This window comes from Haematobia irritans, chromosome 2 (assembly GCF_050003625.1).
Source record: "Haematobia irritans isolate KBUSLIRL chromosome 2, ASM5000362v1, whole genome shotgun sequence".
Taxonomy (NCBI): Eukaryota; Metazoa; Arthropoda; class Insecta; order Diptera; family Muscidae; genus Haematobia; species Haematobia irritans.
The window spans coordinates 89,332,621-89,350,592 of record NC_134398.1 but is presented as its reverse complement, the minus strand read 5'-3'; the positions used below and the strand labels follow the sequence as shown (position 1 = coordinate 89,350,592).

Genomic DNA, 17,972 nt, shown 5'->3' with positions numbered 1-17,972 from the left:
ATTCATTTCGTTGTCTTAAAAATTGGAAGTTAAAAAATAGACAAAATTTCAGGTTTTTTAAAAAAATTACTAAATCTACTTATAGCTACAACTTAAAACTAATACTTAAAACTACTATATTTACACTATTTACAATATTTACAAAATGGGTAAGGTCACTGTGTTGTCAGATAAACCCTGTCATCTATGTCGTACGTCCCAGATCTTCTGTGGTAAAACAAAAGTAGTCCGTCTCTGTACAATAGTTCCCCCTCGTCCAAAACAAGGAGTGCAGCTGGGGCCAAGTGGGCCCTTGTCGTCAAAATCTCTAGGTCCTCTCGATAGTCAAGCATCCCGGCCACCATAACATTCGACAGCAATCCGGAATTGCCCAAGAACCTCAACGCGTCCCTCACCATGACAACGTCGATCCTCATCGCCCCCGACCTATCCATCACCACCCTTGTAGAGTGATGTCTAATGGTCCCATCATCCATCGTCCTAACTCCAATACCCACGCATGATCGAAGAATACACCTCTCCCACGCCCTAAGTCTTTCCATCTGAGCCGACGAAATGCCGAACCAGATGGGGAAGGCATAGGTGATAACGGGTCGCACTATCTGACTATAAATCAGTAGTTTGACCCATTTGGAGAGGCCACCCCTCATACGAATCAGGCCACTGTACCCAAAATAAACACGTTTGGCCTTAGCCAAAACATTGTCGATGTGGCGGCAAAACGAAAACTTGGCATCAAAAACGACCCCCAAATACTTGAGAGTGTCCGATACCACAACTGGAGTACCATCAATCATGACAGATGGATGATAGGACCTGAAATTAGGAAAAACTGAACCCGGCCGCCCCGTTATACACAACGCCGAACATTTATTCACATTAAGTCTAAGTTTCCACCTGGGGAAGTAGCTGTGTAGCTCCTCCAAGTAGGAATTCAGACTTCTCTCAATCAGACTGGCCCTCGGACCGGAAAAAGCGACCAAAACGTCACCTGCATAGGTCAGCAGCAAACCCCTCTCCGGCGGCTCAGGGATGTCGCTAGCAAAAATTGTATATAAAATTGGTCCAAGGAGTGAACCTTGGGGGACACCAGCACGAATCTGTCTCCAGCTCGACATCCCATTGCCCACCTTCACAGTGAAAGAGCGTTCACGTAAGAAGCTTGCTACCATCCCACACAAATGACTATCAAAGCCAAGACGATCCATCTTAAAAAGTATTCCATCATGCCAGACGGAATCAAATGCCTTGGCAAAATCAAGGCCAACCGCCAAGGTGCCACATCTCCGGCCGAGACCCCTCACCACATGCGTCGCAAAAACACCAAGTGCATGCGAAGTGGACAGTCCGCGCCTAAACCCAAATTGAAAATCTCTAAAAATTCCGTTTTCCTCAGCAAATAGTCGAATCCTCTCGAGAATAAAGAACTCAAGAAGTTTGCCAAATGATGACAAAAGCGATATTGGTCTGTATCCCGAACACTCCTCACGAGAACTGCCCGGTTTTGGTATGGGAATAACAACCGCCTTCTTCCATGCCCCCGGGAAATATCCCAAATTGAGACAATGGTTGAAGAGAACGGTCAAAAATCCAAAAATCAAAACCCCAGCCCTCTTGATAATAGTGTCAGGGATGCCATCCAATCCAGAAGACTTTTTCGCCGGTCTTAACGCCAGAGCCTGGCCAATGTCATCACTTGAAACAAACCCCCCTCTGCTCCAGAGAGAACGATCTAAAACCACAGAACTATCCGCAGTGAATGAACTACAAAATGTAGTCATTGGCGGGCCACCACCTATGCCCCTAGCAACTTCAGAAACATTACTGGAGAAATCATCATCATCCATATAGTCAGGAGCCGAAGATTGGAGAAAATCGGCCAAAATCTCCGCTTTATCAAAATCAACTGTCGCCTGAGTGCCATCAGGCCGACGTAATGTAGCTACGGAGGTTTTAGACGACAAACCGGCAGCCCTCTTTACCTGACTATATGTTCTATTATTCACTCTAATGCTTCTTAGATGACGTCTAATTCGCTCATCTTCAAAAGACTGAATCGAATTGCCAATGATAATATTAAGTTCATCAACTACCGCCCTGAGTTCAGATCGCCTCTCCGGATCTGGTGAGCGACGAATCGTCCGACACAACCTACGCCGTTCTCGAATAAGATTGACTATTCCAGAAGGCAGATCAGGAAGAGATCTTCTATTTAAAATTCTCGGCACAGACATGTCCACAGCCTCACTAAAAACACTCGACAAACCAGACACACAATTATCAATTTCATCCATCGTCACATTCCTATCTATGGGGAGCAAATGGTCCCCAAGCGCATGTCTCAGATGAGACCTAAATCTCCTCACGTTCATTCTCCTAAAATCAAAATTCCCAATGCATTCACGCCTTGCAATTCCGCTAACACTCAAACACACACAAATCGCCCTATGGTCCGATTCATAATCGAAAGTCTCCGAAACACCCCCAGGGTTAAGGAGAGGGAGACCAGGGATGAGCAAAAACGCGTCTATATACGTGCCAGAAATCCCATTTGGTCTGGTCGGCCTATCCGCAGCGCACGCTGCAAAATGCGGATTCTCCCGAAGGAGCTCAAACAATCTCTTACCCCTGGTATCCGTCTCATTACCGCCCCAGGAAGGATGTCTCGCGTTCAAATCGGCACCAACATAAACTTCGCCAAGATCATAAAGCGAAAAAATCGAAACAAAATCATTCACACACAAAGTACGATTCGGTGGAAGGTACATTGCTACAAAAGACACCGAAGTGCCATCACTCATACATACACGCGCAGCACATGATTCAATACTGCCCGTCGAAATCGCTATCTCCTCACAACTGAATGTCTCTCTCACCAAGACCGCCGTCCCACCACCAGAGCGGTCTTGTCTGTCCTGGCGAAACACCCGATAACCATCGATGTCTAGAATGTGAGGGGACGAAAGCCTATGTTCCACTAATAGCAGAACATCAGGATTCCGTTCTCTCACAAACATAGCCAAAAAATGTCTCCTGCTCAAGGACACGCAAGAGTTGACATTCACAAATACACACTTCAACTCACACATCACACAACATTCTCATCATCGCCACTAGGGCCTCACTCTCACCACTCTCAGCCACCAACCGCTCATACTTCGGGGCAAACTCTCTCATTTTGGCAAAAATACCGATAAAATCACTTCCAAACACTCGCTGACAGGCGTCGAACATGTCAGTTTTGCGATTTGAGGCACCCGCAGGAGATACCCCCTTCGCAATTCTAACGCCACCCCTGCCAGTCGGAGCTGGATTAGAGTTGGAATGTCCACCTAAGGCCGCCGCATATGACAAACCAGCCATGCGATCCGATTTGGCTTTGGCTTTCGCCTTCGCCTCCTCTTTACGCTTAGCCAATGTTGTCAATATGGCAACCCTACGAGGACATAACCTAGAGCCAGCAGTATGCCCCTCAGCATCGCAATTGACACACCTAACGGGGGGGCATGCAGAAACCTCGCCGGAAACGGGATCGACGATGCCCCGAGAGGCTATCTCCTTGGGGGGGATATGGCAGTCCCCGGGAGCATGAGGGCCCCCGCACTTAACGCACCGAAGTGGCATTGTGCAATTATCCGATACATGGCCATATCGCTGACATCTGAAACATTGAGCAGGACCCTTAGATTTGTCCTTCTTGAACCGGACCACGCAATCGAGAACTGTCCTTAACTTGTACAGTTCTTCGATGTCTCTGGTCCTGTCCACGCGAAGGACCCACTTGTCCTCAGCCACATTCCTTGCACCTAAGATTTTAACATTAAATCCTATTTTGTCACTGGCGAAAAATCCAACAACTTCATCTACAGTGTATTCATTAGAGAGTCCGTGCAGGACAATTGAATACGGAAGTACACATTTCGGGGTATGGGTATGACCCATATATCCCCGCTCCCTAAAAAGAGAAGTAACCTTCTCGAAATTGGACAACCCTTTAATCTTCCAGTCCTAAGGGTCCGATTCAGGATATTTGCAATTTCCTTAACGCTAACATCATAAATGGTAATTGCAGGCATCATGCCACTCGTGTTGATAATCTTCTCTTTTGGGGCCTCCATATTCGACTTTGTTGCCGGCTTCTTCTTTTTCTTGCCTTTTGCAGCTTCAATTGTTGGAAACTGCTCCGCATTTTTTGCTTGTTTGGGGACTGCGCCCTTTGATGTCGTTGGCAATACCGGCGGTGTATCCTCTATTATTACATCAATCGCCATGTTAGAATTTTCGGCTATTCTAACAGTCTTTCCCATTTCAGAAATTTCTAAATTTTTTTCAGTGTACCCATTGTTCTGTACACTGGTGTCATTTTCCGTTGAAATGTTATTTTTTACTATAACATTTGAATACAATTTTTTTTGGCAGTGTATTTCGCCAGCCACATCTATATTTCCATCTTGTACAATTTCATTTGCGTTGATTATCTGAATTTCTTTATATTTTTGAAATTCAGATGACATTTCAAATAATTGTTTCTTTAGAGTTTTGATTTCCTTCTCTAATTCAGCAATACGACACAAATATCGGTCATTCGCTAACTGCAACTTCATGCAGTCGTATGCCGCATCATCACGTCCACCACTTCTTTTACGGCGGTTTTTTCTGCTTTCCTTCTTACGTTCACCACCATCACTCAAAGTAATGGTGGAGTCAGTAAGCATGCCATCCATATCACCACCACTTGCCTCTGCCATGAAAAATAGCAAAATTGCAAATTTTGGTGCCTCCTATGCAATTCTCAACTTTTCAAGTAACGTATGTATAATTATGGACCGATATGGACCAATTTTTGCGTGGTTGTTAGAGACCGTATACCAACACCATGTACCAAATTTCAGCCGGATCGGATGAAATATGCTTCTGTTAGAGGCTCCACAAGCCAAATCTGAGGGTCCCTTTATATGGGGGCTATACGTAAAAGTGGACCGATATGGCCCATTTGCAATACCATCCGACCTACATCAATAACAACTACTTGTGCCAAGTTTCAAGTCGATAGCTTGTTTCGTTCGGAAGTTAGCGTGATTTCAACAGACGGACGGACATGCTCAGATCGACTCTGAATTTCACCACGACCCAGAATATATATAATTTATGGGGTCTTAGAGCAATATTTCGATGTGTTACAAACGGAATGACAAAGTTAATATACCCCCCATCCAATGATGGAGGGTATAAAAATAATATTTTATCCAAAAGTTCAGTCCATTTTGTTTATAACCCCCATTTCGAAGTTTCATTATAAAAATTTAATATAGTAACAAAAAATGGTATTCGGTCGGAGCAGGGATTGAACCCGCGACCCTTTGCATGCAAGGCAGACATGCTAACCACTGCTCCATGTGGCCACGGGGGTATTCTGCAATTAAAGATGTATTTTTTACATTAAAAATATTAAATTGGTTTCCAAAAAATTTGATTAAAGAAATACTAAAATAAGGTATTAAAAACCTGTCATTTTGGTGATAAAAGATCATAAAAACGTAAATATTCTAGTTAAATGAAAGCCAATTTTTAAAAGAAAACTTACCAATTCTCCATTAAATTATACGCTGATGAGAAATATAAAAAATTGTCCGAATCCATCTGGGTTTGCTCTGAAATTAAATATTTTTTTTTATATCAAAGAAAAACATTAAACTGGTTTCCAAAAAAATTAATTAACAAATAATAATATAAATAAAAAATATTCTTTTTAAAAGAAACCCCCATTTTAAAAATAATACTTACCAATTTATCATTAAACTATAGGCTGAGGTGTAACAAAAACTTTTCCAAATTCATCTGGGGTTACTCTCAAATCGAATATTTATTTTTTTCATTTAAGAATATTAAATTAGATTTCTATAAAACCATTTCAATATACTTTCCATTTCAGCATTTCTTCCCCAAATATTTAATAAGCATGCCAAACAAAACCAAGCAAAAACTTCAACAAAAAAACACATGTGCCTTCATTGAAAACAACACCTCATCCAGCCAAATAAACCATCCGCGAATAACAAACACACACACAAACCACTGAAAGAACAAAAATAAAAATAACCCCACGCTCTCATATACACAAGATACCCAGCATTCGCTACCATTTCTCATTATTGCATTGCTCTCACTCTCAAACAAAATTCAAGTAATATCATATTTACATTACATTTGCCGAGAAAGATCCTATGCATTAGTTCCTCGCATATGCTGACAATTTATTCTAAAAATGATATTCGTAAAGGTACATCAGTTTATAAACGATGAAATGTTTAACTTAATACATCTCTAGCAAGCTAATGATATCCCCTTTCAAATTATGCATAAATCGATTTATTCGATATATCCGTTCCGAATATACAGATGAAAACATGTTTTTTGGAACCGGTTTTTTACAAAACATCTCAAAACTCAAAAACTACTCGATATAAAGGTGCTAATTAACTGATTCCATTTTGTAGCTAACATTTTTACCTATCCGTCATAGTTAAATTTAGGCGGATATCACCAATAAAACCGTAGATATTAACCGGTTTATATTCATATCCGGTTTACAAAGAAAATTGAAAAATTAAAAAAAAAATCGCGCGATTTTTTTGAAATAATTTTTCGTCTGCGGCGCTTTGTACATCCAAATTGCAGTTAAAACCCGAAATATTTATTCATTTGCATCAATAGCCAGGTTAAAAAAATACTTTCCGTCTGAGGCACTCTTTACATATACATTCTTCTGACAACCGAATATATAAACCGATTTATATCCATATCCGTTAAAAAACGCCCGCGGCGCTTTTTATATCGAAATTTTGTTAGAACTGGATATATTAACGGATTTATATCCATATCTGCTTTAAAAAGATATTTTTTTCAAAATTCGCGTGTTTTTGTTTTTGCAAAATGTGACTTTCCAAACAAACGATTCACTACAACCATGTTGCCATAACCGGTTTAAACCCTCTTCTGTTTTATTCTACCCGAAAAACAACTTTTAAATGAAAATTAGTATAATAGTTTACTATGCAAAAGTCCACATTTCACGGATACAATTAAATTCATTGGCGCATAACTCCGGTTCTAGCAGAGATATCTGCCTAAATGTAACTTTAGCGGATAGGTGGAAGTGTTGGCTAAATTTCCAACAGGCTACTTAGTACCTTTACATCGAACACTTTATGATTTATAGCCAGTTTTGTAAAAAACCCCGGTTCGAAAATGCACATTTATTAACGCAGAACCCAGACCGATAGCCGGTCATACCTCATTTGAAAGGTGATACCTTTACCCTTTTAGTGATGTACATATAAAAGTAATCGGTTCAGTAGATCCGGTTTTATTAACGATTATTTATTTATATTTTAGGCTCGAATAACCGGTTGTCCGGTTACGACCGCAAACCGGTTACTTGCTATTTCGACATAAAATTTAATTCTCGATCGACCCAAAAAAAAACAAAAAATTGTTGATGGTATAGCTAAACTGCACTTGCTCCAAAAATCTTCTTAAATGTATGAGACACTTTCTTTTGTGTGTACTCAGAAGAATGGACGGTGAAATAAACTGTGAACGGAATATAGAGGAGCTTATTATATCTTGGAATCTAGATCATATGCTGACATCTTTAAAAGGTAAATTTATATATTAGGGCTGTTTTGTTGAAATGGAGGACTTCCGTCCTATGACAAGCCCATGTTAAATTCATCGCTTCTGCGTCAATTTTGCACCATTTCCAGATCCAAAAAGAACATTTTCATTACTTTTTTTGGCGACGCTTTTTTTGCTGGGGCACCAGTGCTAAAAGAAAACGCAAAAATGGTTGCAGTTCAAATTTCGATTTTGATTGGCAACACTTGGTCCCCCAGCCGTCAAAGTCAAATTTATTGTTTACAAATAAAAATTGGGGTTTGTCTTACACATGTCTTACACAAATTTCCCTTCCATCACAATTTCTCCCACTCAAAATTTCCAATAAAAATATGGAATACTGCTTCCTTAAGACGAATTATAATAAATTAAACAACCTGTTATCTACTGTAGCATGGGATAAAATTTTAGCTTCTGATGATATGGAAGTCTTAGTTAAAGAGTTTTATGATGTTTTATGTCACTGTTTTTCTAAATCTATTCCAAAAACTTAACCCTTTGTATCCTTGGGCCCCCCATGGAACAGTCAAGAACTCTCTAGGCTAAAGAATAGAAAGAATAAATTATTTAAGAGATACAAGAAATCCGGTTCGTCAATTGATTTATCTCTATCCGTAAGCATGAGATCTAGGTATAACATTGAGAATATAAATCGTTACCGAGAATATCTGAACACCACGAAGGAGAGACTAAAGAATAATCCAAAAACATTTTATAAATTTGTAAACTCGAAGCGAAGATCTAAGGTTATGGCCACACTAGGCAAATATTTGACCACAATGAGTGTCAAACATTTTTCCAGAACCATTTTCCAAATATCTTGATAGGGTTCTTGGAAAATAATCCTACCATTGTATTATATATCCAATATGAGCTAAATATGTTTTCTGGTTTGGCTGTGGCGACGGATTCTTTTTTGATTTCTGTCAAATATTTACTCAGTGTGACCATAGCATAACACTTTTCCGAACTATCTTAAGAGCGGGACAATGGTGGCTGACAACGTAACTGATATCACTAATATGTTTGCGAACTTTTTTGCCTCAACTTATTCTAGTCCAAATTACGACACTGATTCGAATTATCCATTCGAAATTCTAGAGTCATCTTCTATAAATATTACATACCTGTCAACCATAGGCGTAGGAAGGCCTCTGGGGAGGGGGGCTTAGACCCACCCAGAAAAATGTTAGCCCCCCCCCAGAATTTGAAAACCAATTTACGACTTGCATTGTGGTAGCAATTGCCGATGGCAAAATTTAATTTCTTAATATTGTCTTCCAAATTGTAAGTTAGTTTCTTTAAGATAAAGCGAATTAAAAATATTTGTGATATTTTCCCAAATATAAAATTTTTAGTATTTTTTCTGATTTTTAATGCATTATAACGCTTGTCTGAAACATTTGACTTCGAATACGAGTATATTTAAAAATTATTGATTTTATCTAGAATGGATTAGATTGAATTTTTGGATTTTTCTAGAATGGATTTTTGCGGCAAAATTTTAATAACTTTTACCATTTTATTAACTCTTACTCTTTTTTAACATAGTTACAAAAATACCCATTAAAAATACGAAAAAACGAGTTTTAAAAAATTGAATTAATAAAACTTCATGCGTAGTTAATCGTGTCTGTTTTGGTACACACTAGAGGTGTGCACGTGAGTAATATTTTGCTCACGCTCACGCACACTCACGACGGAAAAATCTTACTCACGCACACTCACGCACGATATTGTTTGGTAGGACGCACGCTCACACACACTCACGAAAAGAAAATTTGTATTCACGCACACTCACGCACGAAAATGTCGTGACTCACGAAAAATACCGTGACTTACGAAAAATATCGTGACTCACGAACAATTTTTTGAGTAATTTACCTTAGCGACGCGTCTGAAAACATGAGCATTATTAAAATCGAGAGCGTTATTACACTCTTAACATTTCAGGTGTCACTAAAATTGTAAATGAATTTAACTCTTAAGCGTTTTATGTTGGTAAGCAGGATTATTTTCGTGAGCGTAAATCTTTACTCACGCACACTCACGAAGATAATATTTTCGTGACTCACGCTCACGCACGACATTTTGGTTTGTTAATCACGCTCACGCACACTCACGCCGTTGCCATGAGCGTGAGTCACGAAAATTTTCGTGAGTCACGACAATTTCGTGTCACGTGCACACCTCTAGTACACACATGTACTAGTATAGTACAACACTATACATCGTCATAGACCTGAAAAATGTACACGAACATTTCTTTTGTGTAGGCTTAGTGTACAGCCATCGTATGCAAAGTCAGAAGTTTTTATAACAAATAAATAACAGATTCTGAAACTTTAATATATTTTTTATAAATATTTGCATACTTTATTGGGAAAGTCACTTATATATGGCAGAAACCACGATTTTAAAAATCCATCTAAAATTTTAACCGAAATTTCCTCTGATTGGTGTATAAATTTTGAGGTTGTTTTAATCAGCTGATTTTCAGTGTGTTCGAAAGTATAATGTTGCCACAATTTTTAAAAGTTAACACAAAAAAGTTGTAAGCAAAATTATCTTTGATTTTTGTGACTACTATCCGCTTTCCTAAACAAATCAAAGGTCTTTTTGAAAATATAAGGTAATTAAATTATAACTTTTACAAAATCAATGGGATAAGAAAAGTGAATTTTACCAAATTTGTGGCATGAAAAATATGACATCTTCAATTCTGCAAAGTGTTCTTGGTGCACAAATCACTGAGCAAATTAAAAAAAAAACTAACGCCGCCAATATCTTTCTGCACATGGAGGCCGCCACAATAGAAAATTTGTTTGCAATATTATTGTAAATATTTAAGCAATACAAATGAGAAAAACCTTAACAGAATAGTTAATTATGCCCACTATAATTAAATTTCCTTTAATGTATGGATGTTAAAAACTGTTTGACCAAAAATAAAAACTTCTCCGCCGCCAAAAACAAAAACGAGAACGACACGGCGATCGTTTGTTCATGAGTAACATTGAGGGATAGAAAAAAACAAATCAAAATAGATTTGAAGCATCACACAATTGTCGCCTTCTTATTTGTTTTTGATAAATTGCTCTTGTCCTTACATTATTCACTGCTAACAAAAATCCGGCAGGCATTTTATGGTTTTGAATTACGCACTTACTTTTAATTTTTTATGTCTATACCGGCAAAATATGTTTTGTTTATAATTTCTGTCTGCAAATAATATGGCTTGCAGAAAAAATCAGCTGTCACATTTTTCGATTAAAAGTCCGAAAAAAGTGTTCACACGTGTGACTCAGAACAACTAACTTTGTGTGTGGTGTGTAGAAAGTGTATAGTGTGGTGCACAATGCGGTGTGACCCAGAACAGTCATGAATATAATTAACTTCTTTGTGAGGACATTTATGGAAGTGCTTTTAAAGTTGTACCTTTGGAACAACTGCCAAATTTGTTGTTGGAAAAAAGTGTGGAAGTACTTGTTAAATTGCACTAAAGCGTTTGATTCGATAGTGCAATTGGTGGGGGTTGAAGAGCCTCGAACACAGCAATGCTGACTCGTTCTTCTGGTTGAAGCTCTCGTGGGGCTAAGAACTCCAAGTGTCTTTCAAAATGGAGCGCGAAGCTTAGTGCCTTACAAAATAAAAAAGACACCCGAACCGAAACATGTACAGTCCAGGCGTGTATAGATTTGTATCTGGCGTTTTCTTTTCAATGGCTCTATTAACCATGTTCCTTAATCTATATCTGTCCATAAAGCTCGAAAAATAATTGTATAATTAGATATAATGCATTTGGACGTCAATTGCCTGTTTCGGTATCAGGCTAACATGAAATATAATAAGCAACGACGAGCCCTTCGTAAAACTAGGAAAAACACGACTAATGTACGCGTTACAATTGTTGTTGTATCCTGGAAACCAGTTTCTGTAAGTTGTCACATGTTGTTGTAGTTGACTGTAGAAACAATAAGTATTGTTCGACTGTTCACCACATAGGTGAATTCTAACAAATAAGCTTTCTAAAAATAAATTTCGTGTTGTTGCATTACTATGTAACAAAACGAAATAAAAATAAGATTAAGGGACTTGTAAGTTATATGAAAAGATGATGCACAGTGGGAGAAAAGATGATTCAATTTGTAAGAGGAAAATTCCCAAATGTTTTCTTCATAAGGAGTTAGCATAAAGGGCCCAAAATTAAGTTATCTCTCCCAGCCAGATCTATACTAAAGGCTGTGGAAAGGTTCATTCGCCCGAACCGAAACATGTACAGTCCAGGCGTGTATAGATTTGTATCTGGCGTTATAAATTTTCAATGGCTCTATTAACCATGTTCCTTAATCTATATCTGTCCATAAAGCTCGAAAAATAATTGTATAATTAGATATAATGCATTTGGACGTCAATTGCCTGTTTCGGTATCAGGCTAACATGAAATATAAAAAGACACCACCTTATTGTTGAGTTAAATTTATTGAAGAGTCAACTTGACCCGTTTACTTCAACTGCTCAAACTAACCAACTAACCAATTTCACTGACAAAATCCAATATTTAAATCCGTTAGAAATGAAACGGTTACTATATAATGGGAGAATGAATATGAATGTAAAATAAAATAAATACGTAATTACAAAATCATACTTTATGTAGAATGTACAAATGAATAATATAAAATTTGTGTAAAACAATATAACATAAATTAAGAGAAAAAATTAAGAGATTTGGATCGAATCTGTGTTTGCTCTTCGTGAGCACCAATCATAAACGTCATTAGGGAAGTTCACCAATAGTAGCTTGTTGAACTCGCTTCAACATACTCCCGCCTCAGCATAAATGATGAATCGCTGCACCGTTGTTGTAGAAATTAATTCTATAATTTATCGAAATGTTCAGTAGTTATTACTGGATTGTTTAACACTCTCTCAGGATTGATGGTGATGTTGAGCTACTCTCACTAGAAGTTGTCATCGTGTACTGAAAATAAAGAAAAGAAAGAAGCATACAAGAGATTGAATGATGGATGGCGAGTGATCTAATTGAAGCGCGGGTTGCTACCCGTAGTTGGGAACTGTTGTTGGTCTGCCCTTTGTATTTGAATTTGTAGCCTTTTATAACCTTTAGCTTAGGTATAATTTCATAAGTGTCAACTTCAAACTCCTTTGTGGCCAATGCTCCCTCGAGGAGTAATGTATATTGGGCAAATGTGATGAAAACGTAGATTTTTGTTGTTAAAATATGTATGCAAATAATTTTTTGTACTGCTCCTGTTTACCTTTTTATCGCCCAAATTGACAGAAAGGTATATGTTGTGAAAGCTATTCAAAGATGAATTGTCATCGGGTTGCTTTAAGATAGGAGGCACATTTGTTGATGAACTTACTACTATATCATTTGTTTGGAATGGAACATATATCGATTTGTTGGTGCATTTTTTATTGTTCCCCACTTGGCAATTTTCGGGTGTATTTGCTAAAATATGTTGTGAACCATAAAACTGTTGATAACTATTTGTCTTAGGACCGTCAGGGTTTGGTTCTGCATATTCCATATAGGTTTTGGGCGAGGCTTTTGTTGTTGTATACGCTGAAACTTTGTAATATTTTACAGATGATTGTCGTTTATTAGGTCCCACTTCCATGCGGGAAATTTTGGATTCATTCTTGTTTGGTTTTATTGTCGTAGAAGAGTGGGTAGCCAATAAAGTGTGTGTTATGATGTTGGCCTTACATATTTGTTATGTGCAGCACGCTTCTTCAAATTTTTCAGAGTATGGTCCACAAAAGTTAAGCGTACCCACCATCTATCCAACTAGAATTGAAAAATGTTTAAATAATATCCAGAAATGTTCTCACTCTTCTGAAGAAGGAAATAATTTGATTGCAATTAAAAAGAAATTTCCGAAGTAATTATTTTTTTTTTTAATTTATGTTTTGACGTTTTATGCTCCCAACATTATTTTCTGTATATCTGTTTTAGGGCATTGTATTTTAGACATTATTTTTGGTTTGTTTGTTGCGGGGAACTAACTGTTCTTTTTTATTTTTTCGGTGTTTTTTGTTCTTTTTTCGATTAGATTTAATTTTTCCTTTGTCGACGTTTGCAACTATAATTTAACTTTAATAATTGATTTATTTTTATAAAATGTCAATTAATTGCTCGCGGCTTTACCTATGTTAATTTCTATGTGCTGTATTGTTTTCTAACTGTTCTTGTGACTGACGTCTCTCACTCATCCAGAGATAGATGGTTGCCACTCATAAATTATCTCCAAATATATTACATTGAAATTTCAAATACTAATTAAATCGATGATGTGGCAATAATGATATAATTGTCATATCATGAGATGTCTTACTCTCTCGCCAATTGTTTCTATTATGTCTCATGTGGAGACTTTACTTTTCTTTATAATCGTTAAAGTCTCCGCTTCAACAAATGACAAATAATGCAACGCTATTGTTGATTGCTTTTCAACTAATTACTTTTGTTGTTGTGTTTTCTTATTTGCATAGCATTTGAGGATCAGTATTTCTGGCATTGCTTTTTACGTCTATTCGTGGAGATTTTTCTTTTTGGAAACAAAAATATATTGTTTTTAAGAGAAGAATCATTTTTGCGCAGAGAAATGTTGTACAATACGTACTGTAAGAGTAGTACTTGCATGAAGTGTTGTTGCTTGTATTATTTTATATATTTGAGCTATAAAATATACAACCGCGGAGGGATTATGTAATATCTATTTTTAAGATAAATATAGTTATATATTTTACATTCCGCCCCAACAAAGTTACATATGATAATGAATATTGATAGGGCGCATCCGTTTTTTGTTGTAAAAGTTTTGCAAAAAAAAATGGTTTTTGCAACTTTGAAAAAATAACTGATTGATTTCCACAGGGATATTACGTCATACCTTTACAATGATTTCTTGTTCATTTTTTTACCATTTACAATTTTAATCACTCGCACATACAACAAATAATACACTTGTAAATACCCAATTTATTCCTTTGTTGGAGTCGTCCTCCTTTGCGGCAGCCTTGTAGTTCTATAAATTTTTGTCGCTACCAAAATATCCAGAATCGTGTTCTCGAAGAAATTGATGCATGCCATAATTTCCTTCCTAGCTTTCTCTAGCTGTGACAAACCACTGGGATGTAAGGAATTACCTTATGTAACAATTTCTCGTAAATACACAGTACCGCCGTTGCGGATGTTGAGCGACCATTGCCGCTGGTTCTACCTTCTCCTAACACCAAATTAGGAGGTTCGAATGGACCATGTTAAATTGCACTAAAGCGTTTGTTTCGATAGTGCAATTGGTGGGGGTTGAAGAGCCTCGAACACAGCAATGCGGACTCGTGCTTCTGGTCGAAGCTCTCGTGGGGCTAAGAACTCCAAGTGTCTTTCAAAATGGAGCGCGAAGGCTAGTGCCTTCCGAAATAACAAAGACACCACCTTATTGTTGAGTTAAATTTATTGAAGAGTCACCCGTTTACTTCAACTGCTCAAACTTAACTAGCCACTTTACTGACAAAATTCAATATTTAAATCCGTTAGAAATGAAACGGTTACTATATAATGAGAGAATGAATATGAATGTAAAATAAAATAAATACATAATTACAAAATCATACTTCATGTAGAATGTACAAATGAATAATATAAAATTGGTGTATAACAAAATAATAACATAAATTAAGAGAAAAAATTAAGAGATTTGGATCGAATCTGTGTTTGCTCTTCGTGAGCACCAATCATAAACGTCATTAGGAAAATTCACCAATAGTAGCTTGTTGAACTCGCTTCAACAGTACTTTTAGTTGCTTTTTTATAAATTAATTGTCTAGTTATGTTGAAGTCTGAGTTTTTATTCATTTTTATAAAATAAAACCATACGAAAAATGTCTAGCTACGCTATTGCTGTCAACTGATAATGTTTTTAGAAACTTGAAATCTCTAAAAGATTCTTATAAACCTGGTCCAGATGGAGTTCCCTCTATCATATTGAAGCAATGCGTGAATTACCGCAAAGCTCCGCTTACGAAACTTTTTAACAAATCCATCTCTTTTGGTTATGCCCCGAGCCTTTGGAAACAGTCGTATATTGTACCCATATTTAAATCTGGTAGTAGACATGAGGCATCGAATTACAGGGGCATTGCAATACTTAGCGCAATCCCTAAAATGTTTGAGAAAATGTTAACAGAGATGGTATCTCATCAGGTTTCATCAGTTTTATCAAATATATTGGAGTTGACAACGATGGTTTTAGCAAAGCTTTTGATAAAGTCAATCACAACCTTCTATAATTGAAACTTTTGAGAATTGGTTTTTGTCCCTCTTTTATTAAATGGATAAACTCTTACTTAACTGTTCGAGTACAAAAAGTGAAATTTGGAGATATTGTTTCGATCAGGGCTGTGGAGTCGAGTCAATTATGCTCGACTCCGGCTCCGACTCCGACTCCAGCATTTCTTATTAGCCTCGACTCCGACTCCGGAGTCGACTCCAGGTGGTGTACCTAAATCTAATTTTAACAATATTCCAATTGTAATTTTAAGGTGTAGTGTTCCAAAAATAGACCAAAATAAATATTATATTTTGCAATATGTGTTTATATTAGAGGCCTGCACAAATGTATTTGGCAGGCAAATACCAAATGGTGTTTACGGCCAAAGTCAAGACATGAGAGTATAAATGAGAGTACAAATAGTATTTGTAACCGAAGAAGCTCTGAGCAAATTAAACATAGTGTGTATTTATTTCAACAAATACTCGTACTTCCAATATTTGCCCTGATCCCGCAAACTCAAATACTCTCTTTGCAAAGGCAAAATGCATAAACACATTCATCGATAATGAATAAATAACACAAAACAACATCAAATACTCGGGACACGAAGCATAGCGACCGAGTATTCCTAGAGATTCATCTTTTTGCTTTGCTATGCTTTTGTGGTGCATTTGTTAGTCAGAGTTGCCAACTTGTAGGAAGAAAAAGTGGTATTTTTTGACTGTGTTTCGATCAATTACATTCATTTTTATACCCTAAATAGTGGTCAGGGTATAATAACAACAAAAACAAAAAATGTGCCTACCAGAAATATTGATTTTAGACCCCATAAAATATATACCGATCGACTCTGAATCACCTCCTTTAATTAAATGTTATTAATCGAAATGCAAAGAAACTTAATTTAAAAATAACGAATGTTGGTTTATTAGTTATTTAAACATAAAGGTACCTATGTTATATATCAAAATTCAAATAACATAATATGGTTGTCTTTTCTATGCTTATTGAAAATATTGCGATTTTGGAGTTTTATATTTACATGCAGCGGCAAAATAGGCGGTAACACTAATGGAGAGAATTCATATGTGAACCGTTATATTTTCATTGTTAGTTGCTGGTGCAATAGTCTGAAAATAGTCAGTTATTAGTAGTAATATTACCAGTTTAAACCAAAAAATATTTAGGAATTTGATTACCACCGCAATTACCATCAATCTCCCTGCTTTCAGCTATAAAAGCATTCGTTTTATTGTGATATGGCATCCCTACTTGACATTATATTGCTCTCTTCTGCTTCTCAGTTTCTCCTTCTCTCACTTACTCACAACTCCAAACAAATGGTGGTGGTTTTATACATTTTACTAGCGTGGAGATGGAAATACAATAGGTACACCATATAAAACTTGCAAATACGCGAGATGTGTGTAAGTTTGCAAATGCTGAATATGTAAATAGTGTTTGGCGTGAGTTTTTGTATTTGTACACACAAGATAATAGTTCATGTGTAGGGAAAAATACAATGATTTGCGGGAACAAATGAGAGTAAACAATGACCCTCAATAGACAAAAATGTCTTGATATGTCTTATAAGACGTCTTGTGCAGGCCTTTAGTTTATATGTCCAAAAGAACTCTAATTTTTGATACGACTCGACGACAAATCTCAGAATTTCAGGGATGTAAAGAACTCTACATTTTAATGTTAGCTCAATATCACATCAAAATATGGGTAGATAACAACAATCTCCAGAATATGAATTTATAAAAACACAAAAAATAATTAGGCTTAGGTTAGGTTATCCTGGTATTGGTTTATATAGGCATTTTATAAAAAATAAATCTATATAAAAAAGAAAAATACACAAACATCAAAATCAAAAATATAATGTGTCGGATATATAAAAAAACATAAATTACGACGGGCGGAATTTTAAATAACCACTACCATACAACAGATCACAGGAATAGCTGGACAGTTACGAACATT

General features: G+C 36.8%; 1 long non-coding RNA gene across 1 annotated transcript; it reads right to left on the bottom strand.

Annotated features, from left to right (window-relative positions):
• Window positions 1–16,882: 16,882 nt before the first annotated feature.
• LOC142225721 (uncharacterized) lies at window positions 16,883–17,598 on the bottom strand. The gene is made up of 2 exons (XR_012719381.1): window positions 17,183–17,598; window positions 16,883–17,113 (listed from the first exon to the last, which is right to left on the bottom strand). It is a non-coding gene; the product is annotated as an uncharacterized LOC142225721 (long non-coding RNA).
• Between the last annotated feature and the right edge of the window lie 374 nt (window positions 17,599–17,972).